This window comes from Thermobia domestica, chromosome 2 (assembly GCF_964235325.1).
Source record: "Thermobia domestica chromosome 2, izTheDome1.hap1.1, whole genome shotgun sequence".
Classification (NCBI taxonomy): domain Eukaryota; kingdom Metazoa; phylum Arthropoda; class Insecta; order Zygentoma; family Lepismatidae; genus Thermobia; species Thermobia domestica.
Genome location: NC_137455.1, coordinates 141,010,005 through 141,025,112, shown reverse-complemented (window position 1 = coordinate 141,025,112; position 15,108 = coordinate 141,010,005).

Here is a 15,108-nt window from a genome sequence, read left to right as displayed (position 1 = left end):
ACACTACGACACGTGTCCCTAGATTCTACCTCTAAGCAAGGTACATCATTACAAGATCGGTATGAAAACACCACCACAAAAATAGCATTTCTTAAAAAATTAAATCTTAATGTCATTGAAATGTGGGAATGTGAATGGGACCTCATGGTAAAAAATGATAAAAAATTACAACAGTTTATTCAAACACAGTGTCATGATCTTGTTGATCATCTGGTACCTAAAGATAGTTTTCATGGTGGGCGTACAGAATGTTTTAATGCCTTGTACGAATGTACCAGCAAAGAGTTTGTGTCATATTATGATGTTACCAGTCTTTACCCCTGGGTAATGGCACGTAAGCCATTGCCTATAGGAAAACCTATAATATACAAGGGGCCTGACTTTCCTCAAGTGCAAAGTATTCATGGATTAGTGAAATGTAGTATCTTGCCTCCCAAAGACTTATATTTTCCAATTTTACCATATACATGTAATGATCGCCTTTTGTTTGGGTTATGTCGTACGTGTATGGAACAAAGTGACAACAACTGTATGCATAATGATGCCGAGCGTGTCCTTACTGGTACATACTGTACTCCTGAACTTCATGTGGCTTTAGATCTCGGATACAAAATTCTACAAATTATCGAAATTTGGGAATTCAAATTATCTGGATCAGAAAATAATTTGTTTAAAAATTATGTCAATTCCTTCTTAAAAATGAAACAGGAGTCTTCAGGGTTTCCTAGCTGGTGCAAAACTAAACAAGATCAAGAAAAATATATTGCAGACTATTATGAACATGAATGCATTCAGTTAACGGAAAATAACATTCAATCAAATCCTGGTCTAAGATATATTTCCAAAATATTTCTCAATTCCTTGTATGGCAAATGGGGACAAAGAACAGATTTATCTCAATCTGTAATTGTAGATACTCCAGAAAAATTTTTAAGTTATCTATGGGCACCCCAATATGAGGTACAAACTGTATTGCCTATTGGAGAGCGACATCTCATTGTATCATATAAAAACATTGAGAACAAAAACAAGCCATGGAAATTTTCCAATGTTGTCCTTGCAGCCTTTATCACCTCGTGGGCGCGTCTAAAACTTTACGAATTACTAACAGCTATATATCCTGATCGTGTATTGTACTGCGACACTGATAGTATTATGTTTGTACAGCCACGTAATGAAAAGCCTCCACTTTCTTTGGGTTCCTATTTAGGTGAGTTAACTAATGAAGTTCCTGATGGCTGGGAAATTGATGCCTTTATAGGCTTAGGGCCAAAAAATTATGCCTATAGAATGAAAGAAGTTCAAACAGGGAAAGTAGATTATGTATTTAAAATTAGAGGAATTACTTTAAATCATCGTACACGACAAGAAATTAACTTTGATCATTTTTATCAACTAGTTCGAGATAAAGCTGACAAAAAACAGTTACACAATCCAGGAAGAATTGTTCGTAAGCCTGGGTTTGTCATCGTATCCAAGTCTGAAACTAAAACACATCAGAAAGTTCAAAATAAAAGACGACGATTAAATCATAACAGTATTACTGACTATAGAACATTGCCATATGGTTATCAAAGTATTAAGTGCGTAAAATGAATGGTATTCTGTATATATGTAAATAGTAAACTGTCTAAAGGTATCATGATGTCCATAAGTTTTCCTATCTGTTGGTGCTTGTACGTATATATCATGTAAATATGCCAATAAGTTATTAAAAATATTCTAAGTATAGTAAATATCTTATTTAAATATATCTATATATGTATATCAATATGCCAATATTGCAAAATGGAATATTGTAGAGTATATAAATACAATAAAGCGTTACAATTTACAATAATATGATTTATTTCTCCAAACAAATATTGATATCATACGAAGTATCTGTATTCTATATAAGATAAAGGAAGAATACCTATGCTTCATATAAGGTTATTTATCATATTTTATGCTCCTACAATAAATGACTCTAAGTTGGAAACCATATTGTTGTCATAATGTCTACTATAAGGTAAACAAGCATCTTAGAAGTAAGTAAAAGTATGAATACTATACTGAAAAGATATCTATAAGTAAATGGTTATAGCACAGTGATATCCTTTGTGCTTCAAATACCACTAGAACATCTGTGGTATGCTCACATTATAAGGTAACATGATGTGTTCAGCCTCACAGTTTGAGTAACAAACGAACCATTCAATATTACAAGAGGACATATACGTAAAAAAAAAATCACAATATATACATTCTAACATGGTATTCAAGGTAATCTATATACATAAGGAATCAATTCATGTGTTTGCAATCATCTAGCATATCACCACAACAACATATACAGCTCTACAATACAATAAAATAAGGCTACAATCCAATATTAATACAATAGAAACACTTCAGGTGTTTGCATCCCCCATAGTATAGCCCCTAAAGCTACGCAACCAACAACACATGCTTAAAACACTTACATGCAAACGAAAAATAATATGTCTACAATATGATACATATATTCCTGTCCCGATATCAAAACTAATATACATACATACATACATACATCTACCCACTTACAAACTATTCATATATACATGCAATTTCTTATTCGTCTAAGCTTCGTACCCCATTAGACCCATACAGTATCCAAAACATGATATTCTATGCTAAAATCCTATATCAGCAACACATACATCTACCCACTTACAAACTAATCACAAATACATGCAATTTCTTATTCGTCTAAGCTTCGTACCCCATTAGACCCATACAGTATCCAAAACATGATATTCTATGCTAAAATCACATATCACCTACACATAGATGTACCCTACTTACAAACTAATCACAAATACATGCAATTTGTCATTCGTCTAAGCTTCGTACCCCATTAGACCCATACAGTATCCAAAACATGATATTCTATGCTAAAATCACATATCACCTACACATAGATGTACCCTACTTACAAACTAATCACAAATACATGCAATTTGTCATTCGTCTAAGCTTCGTACTCCATTACACCCATGCAGTATCCAAAAGATGATATTCTATGCTAAAATCCTATATCAGCAACACATACATCTACCCACTTACAAACTATTCATATATACATGCAATTTCTTATTCGTCTAAGCTTCGTACCCCATTAGACCCATACAGTATCCAAAACATGATATTCTATGCTAAAATCACATATCACCTACACATAGATGTACCCTACTTACAAACTAATCACAAATACATGCAATTTGTCATTCGTCTAAGCTTCGTACTCCATTAGACCCATGCAGTATCCAAAAGATGATATTCTATGTTAAAATCACATATCAGCTACTGAAATACAATATCATTACATAAAATATGTTTCTTAGAGTTGCGCGCATTTCCTTCCACATTATCTCATACATTTACGTACAATACGCAGTGCTGTATATTACATATATCCGCAAAATGCCTCTAAATATACGAAAAACAGTAAAATCCATTCTTTGTAATCCTTTTCTTTAGCATCTCATTAATATTCATTATCATCTCATTAATATTCATAAATAATTAATTCATTACTCTAGTTTTTAAAAGGATAAAATCATTTATGCAAAAATACCTACAAAAAATCTTCCTTCAAAACTTCTTCCAAAAGCACAAAAGGGAAAGTTGTCTTGCGTACACATTCATTCACTCTTTTTTTTCCTCTTTGAAACTCAGGTAGGCACGCTCACTCTTTCTCTTCCCCCCTCTACGTTTGTGGCAAGGTCTTAACAAAATGCGTAAGAAGTCAAACGCCCGTTTAAAGTGATCCTTTGCTCAAAATAACAACAGAGTTCCTTCATGCAATCCTACGTGCGGTTTCCTCAATATGGGGCAATACATTAACTTTTAAAAAGTGACACGTACCTATCTCATTCTTAAATTCTCTGTCGTTAGAATAATGATTCTTATTTCTTTCTTTTTTCACATATTTTTGAGTTTCCATGCAGTAGAAATCACAGGCCCCCCATTAAGCAATGTCCAGAGAACAGCACAGTTCCCCACCTCCAAAAAAAAAACCTGGAACACACACATACAAGCAGGTGTCTATGTTACGTTCGGTACTCCGTCAAAGGGCTCTCTCACTCTCCCCGCCTTACATCTTAGACAGTCAATATCTTTTACCAATTGTTCTTTATCCAGAGTTTCCCATGTTTTTCTAAAAGTCATTTCAGATCTCTCTCTCACCTCCTACGGTTCAAGTATTGTGCAACATCCATATCTCACATTAAATTGACACTTTGTTACTTCCTTAATTGACATAATGATGAAAATACGTGACAGCTTCAAAAGAAGCATCTGGTACGATTACAATGGTGTTTGTCGGCTATCTATTGTCTATAATACCTCACACGTTGGATAGATCCAGCCATATCCCTACTTTTTTCATGCATTGTTTTCTGCCTTTGTCCTTTACTTACGTCACCTTACGACATGCCATTCTTTTATTATAGGTACCTTCTTTCTTTAGAATTAGTTTCTTGAATACCAAGACCAACTGCGTTGAAGATTAACGAAAAAGACTTGTGTGAACATGTTCTGAAGTTCCTTTAGGTATTTTCAGCATTTGAAGGAGGAATAACCAAGGAAGAAACAAGTTTCTTAAAGGCTTAGGGAAAAACAGTAAGTAATCAGCATAAATTGTATAAATTAATATAAAATTGTATTAAAATATATGATAAAATAGATCAGAGGAAATTTACGCCCACTTTCGTGAGAAATTTGCACTGTTGATTAATTCTTGTGAGACTGAAGGAAATTTGTACCAGTTTTGGTGAGAATTTTGCACTGTTGACCAATTGTTGTGAGAATGAAGGAAATTTGTACCAGTTTTGGTGAGAATTTTGCACTTTTCTCCAATTCTCGTGAAAATAAGGGAAATTTGTATCAATTTTCGTAAGAAATAAGGCGAAATTATATCAATTTTGGTGAGAAATCTGCACTGTTGATCAATTTTGGTGAAAAAAGGGCTCTATTCTACTGCACAGCTTCTCTACTAAAGAAGGCCTGAGAAAAGCTATTCAAGAAGAATGGGACATAATCAGTCCCGAAGCTACTAACTAACTAACTAACTCTATGGCCTATGGAACCCGGAGGTTCAATGCCGCGTTCACAAAAGCTCTCCACTGACTTCTATAGTCCCGAAGCTACAGAACTACGAACTACTACAGGTGAAATCAATGCCACGAAGACTACAGACAATCATTAACGCACAGGGTAATCCCACAAAACATTAAATAACGTAATATACTTTATAAGCATTAATTCAATCATAAGTGTACGGTGACTTTTTGCGTTTACAAAAAAGGAATTCTCTCTTTTCTTCTGAGCAAAACAGTGATTGTCTTTGTTTGGCCTTCCTCTTGTATATAGAAATAAAATGTATGAATGTGTAGTCTTAATTCTGGTTATATATATATATTTTCCACCTCCCGTTCTCATGCTAGCTGTTTTCAATATAAAGTATGCATGGTGTACGAGCACTTTCTGCGCTCACTGTAGGTATGTTGACAATAAGCGAATGTTATTAGAATATTTGTTGAGATTTCTTTTCCTTCACTGCCTTTCGCCTGATTAAAAAGTAGTTTGCAGTGCTTTGGAGCAGCTGCAGGTGGGAACGCGATAATGTTTGAGAGATACCGGCGACTTTTTTGTGTGTGAAAATAAGACCTTCTCATAAAGCAGTAAATAACTGCAGTAGCAATTGTCTACGTAAGTGATAAAGACATATCCAACTACAAGAAACTAATACAGAATATATATTCATTATTGTGTTTCTCTTTTAACAGCTACTAGCTAGGGATGGCCAATTCCAGAATTTTTACTTTCCGGAATCCGGAGAGTAAAATCGGAAAAATTCCGAATTTTTTCTAAATTCCGGATTTTTTTCCGAATGTCGGAATTTATCTGAATTCCGGAATTTTTCCGAATTCCGGAATTTTTCTGAAATCCGGATTTTTTCCGAATTCCGGATTTTTTCTGAATTTCGGATTTTTCCGAAATCCGGAATTTTTTCCGAATTCCGGATTTTTCTGAATTCCGGATTTTTTCCGAATTCCGGATTTTTTCTGAATTCCGGAATTTTTCCGAAATCCGGAATTTTTCTGAATTCCGGAATTTTTCTGAATTCCGGAATTTTTCCGAAATCCGGAAAGTAAATTTTCCGATTCCGGAAAACAAAATTTCCGGAATCCGGATTCCGGAAAATTTTGGCCATCCCTAAATAACATCATTTCTTATATTTTTTTTCTCTTTAAAAATGTATGTGATTAATACATTTTCCATTTTGACTAATATTGAAAAAGACATTTCACTTACTTTGCACGATGGATATGATACTGTGACTTTTAAAAGCTCTGTAAAACTGTCGTAAATTGTGAAATGCTATAGTATGTAAATATAACCTTTCTATCTTATGTTATTCCATTATTTAAGATTACTTTGGAGGAAAGTGTTTCTGTGTATATATGTGTATGTGTGTATGCAATATTGTGTTTGCTGCTTTTACTATTATATTGAAAAACACGTTTGCTTGTGCCCCCCCCCCCAAATATCCTCTTGCACCGTGGCACCTAAGAGTTTTGTTACGGCACTGCGTTATATGACACGCGGTCTATAGCTTGACGTGAGATTCGAACCACTAGGATTACAACCGGGATTTGAACTCAGGTTTCTCGCATAGAATATGCTACGCTAACCACATAGCCACAACAGAGCTTCAGTACTAATTGGAATATGTAACTTACGATCTAACGTATTGTAAGAGGTCGTACAACGAATAAATGCTGTAATTACTTTTTTTTATTTATTTATTTTTTATTTATTTTTTTTTTTTTACTAAATTGTAGTATAGAGATTGTCGTGTGGAGGATGAAACTTTTTTCCTGTATGATGTTTTCCTATGATATTGTATGTATTATGCAATACAAATAGGAAAAAGTTAAAAGGAAAATAGAAAAGTGGAAGAAGTCTTTGGAAGATAGGGACAAAAAAATTAGTAGAAATAAAACGGAAAATCTCTGGTTCAATGGTGAAGGAAATGGGGAAATAAGGCAATAAGAAGAAGGATTGAATGGAGTAAAAAAAAAAATGATACATTATTTAGGCTCATCTGTTGCCAAGAATGGTGATTTGAACATTGGATAACATACAAAGTGCATCCCTCATACAGAGGGATGGTGAAATCGAAAGAAAGTATGTGGCGTTATGTATAACCGCAGAATCATGGTAAGGAATAAAGTGATGATTCACAAGATAGTGGTTAGAAAAATAATGATATATGAAACAATAAAGAAAGCACAGGAAAAAAGTTTAAATGTTACCAAAATGAGAACACTGCGTTGGATGTGTGGAATAACAACAAGAGACAAAATAACTAATGAGAGAGTAAGAGAACAAAAAGGATAGTAGAGATATTTATGAAAATCCCAGAAAGAAGACTGCAGAGGCATGGTCATCTACTGAGAAAAACAAACAACTATCTGGTCAGGTGAGTAATGCCAATGGAAGTGACTGTCAAGAGAGGTAGCGGGAGACCAAGAACGAAATTGATGGACCTGGTTAAGAATGACTTTAGGAATAAATGTCTAATAGGGGAAAATTCTGGGACAGAACTTAATGGAGAAGACTCATCAGGAAAGTTGATCTCGCACAAATGGGAAAATACGGAGAGAAAGAAGAAGAAATATTATAGAGATTCTCATATTAAAACGGTTGAGAAATAACACGAAAGACAATGGCCAGGTTAAACTAGATGATGTGTGATCTGTCCATTGACTTGCAACACCATTATGTCTCGCTTTCTAGATTAGAGTCCGCTACCTCTTAATTCAGATAGCTCCCCAATTGTTTCACAATGCTGAGTCAATTCCGATAGATCAGTATTGAACTTGGAATCAGACCCTTGTTCACACCTATTAATACGGTTATACTATAATATCAGTGAAGTGATATTAGTTTAATTATCTAAAGAGAACAAAATTGCTGTTGTGAACAAAGAATAGAACAAGTTTCTGCCAAAACGTTACCTTGATTAAGTTCGACAGATATAATGGAGATGTCTGTCACATGGACATCCACTTGTGTGTTCATTAGACATAAACACATCGCGGATGACCCTGTTTATCCTTGTTACTGTGTGTGACACTGTGTATCAACAAAAACTCATAACATCCTGTTAAGTAATCTTAACAGCGATCACTTTTATTGTATGACGCACAGTGATACAAAGTAGAGGTTTCTTTTTATTACCCATTTTTTGATTGACGCTAAACTAGACTTACGTCAAACTAGGAGTCGAAGGCTCATTCAATTCCATTTATTTGATGGAGAAAGGACAGACAACTTAATCAGACATTCTGGAAGCACTTCATACATGTTCGTTAGTTCTCGTCTGTTTCTTTTTGACACATATTTTCGAAGGCCATATAAAGAATTGATTGCAACGTGGACTGTTGCATATACGACGTCACTTTCCTGTTATAGTCGCAAACCATTTGATGTAGACTTTTGTATCAATATGTATACTACATCTGTTTTTTTTTTTTTTTTTAACATCACTTGAGGGTGTGATTTAAAGGCTTTGAACCATGGAATTTTGGGGTTTTCGTTTGTAGTTTTTGAGATTGTTGTTCAAAATTATGTTCCAGAAGATGTCCGCTAATGATGGCCAGTTTAGTAGCAGAAGTATGCCCTCACGTTATACACTTTTTACGAGGGGTGGCGGGGAACAAGGCAAAAAGGCCCAGTACAGTTGTCTGAAACAAATTTACAAACATCGGAAAATAAACATTTTGTATTTTAAAGTTGCTTATCACTCTTGCCCCATTTTTATAGCCTTTTTAATGGGTAATCAACGATTGAAGTAGTTTTATTGTCGATATGTTCTCTATTTACTGTTCAATTTCTCGTATCGTCTAGTTTATCGTCTTGTGAACGTGACGCAAAGTATATTTTTATATTTGAAACGAGACGAGACAAGAAACATGACAATTCTCGTCTCGTTGTCGGAACGAGGCAAGAAATTTCATGTCTCATGGGGAACACTAGTTTCACTCAAGTATTAGATCTCAAACACTGTTTTCGTGTTACATGACTCGTAGTATAAAAACTATAAATTCATCAACTGATCATACGAATATAATGAAGAACATTTATCAACATTTAAAGATACAGGAGCTATTACACAATATATTCCTATAATAAATATGTCATTGTTATACCATTTACTTCGTGGATCTTTCGTAACGCGGAAGTATTCTCGTAACATCTAGAGGAGATTAACCCTTTTAGGATCTTTGGTAACTTTTGTTACCATGGCGTAGTATCGTTCTTTGACCGCTTATTTAGGTTCTATAACAGATATTTAAGCCGGGTTTTTTATTAGGCAAGTCAAGGATGGATCATAAAACACCCCCAAATGCATTTTGGAACCGGATGGTCAACTTGGTGGCACCAAGTAGGGGGGCGCAGGGGCGTGACTGTTTATCTTTTTCTTAACGTAAATTTCAAAAATTTTAGCGCCTTTTGCTTTTAAGATATCGGATTGAAATTTTGCATACAGATTGTGTGTACCTTTGGGTATTTTTCAAAGCTTTTAAAGATCTCTACGTGAAACCGGAGCCGGTCCGAGGGGCGCAAGTGTTCTGAGGAAATGATTTTTCCAGAAAATTTCCGTTTTTTTTTTTTTTTTTTTTATTTTTCCGATTCAGGTGATGATATGAACATGTGAGTCATACGGACATGTGTGTGTTGCAAAGGGCTTGTTATACTGAAGAAAATGGTGCTTGAACCATGACTCTAGGTTAGACAGTAATGACACACTACATTTTGAGTATTTTAATATATATATATATATATATATATATATATATATATATATATATATATATATGAAAAAATGGGTCACCTTCTTCAGACTTTCAAAAATTTCTCTCGACCTTAGTTTTCAAGATACAAGATTAAAATTTTGCACACGTATTATGTACATAACAACATATTATTTTTTAAAAAGTTCAGATCTCTACGTGAATCCAGGATCGAGCCAGAGGGACGCTAAAATTTCGAAAAAAAAAAATATTTTTTCAAAGAATCTCCCGGTTTTACCCGATTTTCCCGTTTTTTGTGTATAATACGGACAATCGAGTGGTATCGTTGGAAAGTATGCTTTATCCTGAAAGAAACGAGGTATGAACCATGATCCTATGATAAATAGTAAGGAAGCAGTAGCTGTTTGACTAAAGTATAAAATTTACCTCAAAAAGTGGAAATCCTAAATTAAGAAAAAAATCAGAGCACAAATTTTGTATATAAATTCTCAAAAGAAGACGAGACGAGAAAAGTTTTTCGAGATTCGGGACGAAATGAAACGAATTATTTGAGAATCGAAACGGGACAAGCGTTTTATAAAATGTATGAGGCAAGGCGTGAAAATATTATTTCTCGTCCTGCCTCGTTTCGTTACCAACATTGACTCTATTGTTAAAGAATGTACGTCTTCAAATTATGTGTAACATCGTAGGCATAGACAGTATAGGATTCATGGGTGGTACAGAGAGGTAACCCGTCCTCAAAGACTATTCTTTTTCTTCTAAGCTCAGTTGGTTTTGCAATACATATTCACATGTCCCCCTCCCAGCTAATAATAGGTAAATAGACATACAGATATTGTCGTTTTGTATCATTCAAGAGTGTAGTATGTGATATAACGTTCACGAGCCCAATGATGGAATAGAGGGGTCCGCAACGGAACAATGTTTCCCTATTCTTTTGAATCCTCATATATGAAAGAACAAGTCCTGACTGAGCGACTGATGACCGACTGATCAACTCCCAGGCCAAATCGCTTAATCTAGAAATTTGAAATTTTGACAGGGCACAGGATTTGTGGCATAAGGTACCACTAAGGCATAAGGAGACTTTTAAAAAGACTCACCATGGGGAGAAACAGGAATGGCAATTATTATAGTAAAATGTCACTCTTTGAATGTCTGAAGGGTAGAAACATAAAATTTGGTATAACGACTTCCCAATGAAACTAAATAGACGTGTGTTTCACTGTGTTTTTTTTTTTTTTTTTTTTTTTTTTTTTTTGTTTTATGATTTCCCTAGAAGAGAAGGAAAAAGGATGGAAGTCACAATTGTTGTAATAAGATAGCCATATCTTGAAATTCCTTAAGGAGAGAGATATGAAAATTGGTATTTAAGCTTTTAATTCAAATTATTGAAGATTTATTTAAGCGTTTTTTGATGTTTCCTTAGAAAGGAAGAAAAAAGGCGGCAAAGAAAAAGAGTAGCGATTGCAATTGTTAAAGACCTTAATCAAAATCAAGTATGAGGTTCTAAAGGATAAAGTCAGCGACAATCAGAAATGGGAAACATTTCCAATTATTGTTGGTTCTAGGGGAGCACTTACCTAAAGCGCTAACATTTAGATTATACAAACTACTTTTAGGCATTTAGTAAAGTGAATATTTTAAAACAATTTTATCTTATTATGTGGTAGACCCTAATATGAGACTGTATTATTTTAATTTGTTTTGATAATCTTAATTAATTTATTATTGTATTTTAATGAATGTCGTTCATTGTGAATGATCATGGTATGTGTTCACCCCAGTATCGGAATTCTAATTAGATATCATCTTCTATTGTAGTTTAGTTGCTTTTAAAGTAGAACGGTTTAGCAGTCTAAAGGAAATGAAAACTTTGAGCTTTTTTCAAAAATATATTGATCTATTTGGTCTAGGAATTAATTCGTGCGGTTGGTACGCACACATTGAAGCTGTAGTACAAACACAAAATACATAAATACCTTAAGAAAAATATTGTCCATCGCTAGCCACCACTTTCGCCCATCTGTCAGGCAATGTACGGATTCCGTGGCGAAAGAAGTCCTCATCCTTGGAAGCGATCCAGTCAGAGACCCATGTTTCGATATCTTCTGAAGAAGTAAACCGCTGTCCAATCAAATCGTTGTTCATGCAATCGAACAAGTAGTAGTCCGAAGGAGCAACGTCTGGTGAATACGGCGGGTGGGGTAAAACTTCCCATCCGACATTTTCTAAATAGGTTTTGACCGGTTTTGCGACATGTGGGCGAGCGTTATCATGTTGAACAATAAGTTTATCACGTCTGTTCTCCCATTCTGGTCGTGTTCTGGCCAGAGCTTGCTTCAAACGCATTAATTGTCGTCGATAACGTTCTCCATTCATAGTTTCACCCGGTTGCAGCAGCTCATAGTACACCACACCTTTCATATCCCACCATATGCACAGCATAACCTTTGCACAGTGAATATCTCGTTTTGGTTGTGATGGACCTGGTTCACCTGGTTTCACCCAGGCCTTTTTTCGTTTAGGGTTCTCGTAATGGATCCACTTCTCATCACCCGTAATAATTCGATGCAGAAACCCCTTTCTGCTCTGTCGTTGAAGCAGCAATTCGCAAATGGTTTTTCGTCTTTCAACGTCTCTGTCTTTCAATTCATGTGGAACCCAATGTGACATCTTTTGAATCATTCCCATGGCTTTCAAGCGTTTGGAGACTGTTGTTTGATCAACGCCTAATGCTGCTGCAAGTTGTTCCTGCGTTTGACACGAATCCTGCTCGAGCAATGCTGTCAATTCTTCGTCTTGAAATTTTTTTTGGCTGTCCAGCTCGCTCTTGGTCTGCCAAGCCGAAATCACCACTTCTAAACCGTGCAAACCACTTCTGACACGTTCGCTCAGCTAGAGCATGGTCACCATACACTTCCACCAAAATACGATGACTTTCAGTCGCACTTTTCTGCATGTTAAAGTAATGCAGCAGGACATCCCGCAAAAACACTTTATCAGGCACAAATTGCGCCATGTTCACTTAACTACAAACTAGTGTTGTTGACGCTTTAATCCACTGCCCTATACTACGAACGATACGCGATGACAGGGGTTTGCAACACATGTGTGGATACACGGAACTGTGGGACGCTCCGTTCGTTGCGCCATCTCTTGTCCACCCGCACGAATTAATTCCTAGACCAAATATTATATCTTTTTAATTATCCTCTCATTGTATTTTAGTAGAAATTATAACATTTATTTTTGTTGATGGAAATTTCTAAATTCACTTTGATATTTTAGTCAGTTTTTTTTTTTTTTTATAGTAGCCTATGTCTTTGTCATTTTCTGGATGTAAGGATGATTGTTCAGTTGATTATTCATAAATACATAGGAATCGTAGAAGAATTAGGAACATTAAATATTCTGAAACACAATTTGCGGGGAGGTTTCCAGAATTTTGTTAAGATTTTATAAGGAGAGTTGTTTTTACTTAAATTTAACTTCGCACACAGTAATTTTGTATCAGAGATAATGGAGTTGAGTAACAAATCTGGTTCAGTCCGAGATGTGATAGACTTTGCTGGGATTTACTTTTTTGTACACAATGTTAAGATCTGGGATAATTTTATCCACAAAATATTCTTTTAGACATTGCAAAACACGATTGTACTTTTACACTTGTAATGATATATTGTATATTAGTGTATTTGTAATGTGTATTAGTGTCAATGTAAGTATTGATTTTTAAAACTCATAAATACAAGAGCTAGTTAAAGGGTTCAAAGTGATTCCTCAGATTATTAAACTTTTATCAGCATTGGGAAAACGTGTTTGGGTTTTAATAAATTAGAGAGATGTTAGGAATATAACACTTACAAGGGAAGGTCACGAAGTGGCTCCGCTGAGATCCAAACGAGACAATTGTGTATTGCTCAATTGCACTTAATATGTTATAACTAGACGAATCTCAGGTCCCCTTCGTTCGCGGACACTGAGTTGCGCCACTCCTTCTGAAAAGACAAGCAACCGACAGCAGGTACCAAGGCTTCTTGTTAGTTTCTACCCCCCCCCCCCCGCTCTTTTATTGCCCAAGTTATGAGTGGTGTTGCCAGGACACACAGAAATACATGGAACACGCAGAAACACACATACAGCCGTTCATGGTTCGAGATTGCAGTGTCCATTCGGCGACTATCCGGTTCATATAGTTCGTAGAAGCATTTCCATCGTCTCAAGTTATTCCAATTTGAGAAATGGCTGTTAATAGTAAGCAAGCACTTCTTATTTTGCTGCTCAAAAAGAAGAAACGTAGAGGGAAAAAACGCATGTCCGTGCATCCTATGCTATCAACGAGGTTGCAAATCACTATAGTGGCTTCGTCAATAGTCCGTCGTTGGCGCTGCATGCATGAAATTGTGTTCCGGCCTACCGTCATTTCACTATGCGTCAACGGCCCTAACTTTTGGAATACGCCTCGTATATATATATATATATATATATATATATATATATATAGAGAGAGAGAGAGAGAGAGAGAGAGAGAGAACCGGTTCATAAAAAATTAGAATAACATCACTGGTTATAACTATTCTACATTTATATGTCCAGACAAATGGTGCGTACTTTAATTGGCTTTTAGCCATATTTGTAATCAGATTCTGTACTGCTCACTAATGATACCCCAGTGAAATAGTGTACAACGGAACAGAGAATATATGAAATACTATTATATATATACATATATATAATGAATTGCGTTATAAAATATTACGATTTGTTTTATATTAATTATGAGTAATGTTATATGCTAGGGAATCGGTTTTCTGTGGAAGCAGAGCTGTGGCTGATGAATGTACTGTATATGATGTTAATATGAATGTTATTATGCGAAGTACGTTGCCTAATTAGCATCTGTGTGCAGTTGAAGATGCGAACTGACTAATGCCAACATTTGATGTAAATGTAATATGATATAGCCCTGAAAATAAACAAGTGTGTGATATAAAATAGTAGTCTATATTTAATTCCGTTTATAATACATTGTGCTAATTCTTGATGTCATATGCCCATTTTCGTTCCTTCGTTGGATTTCCTGTCATGCACTTTACCAGCAATCTGTAGTCTGGTGATCATTCCTATGTATCGCGTCACGTGTTTGTGTAGTACGACGATGACAACGTGTGATTGAGCGTATGCAAATAGGGACATTACAAAGAGAGAGAGAGAGAGATTGCCTACTAGACAGAAATGGAAGGGAAATGTATGC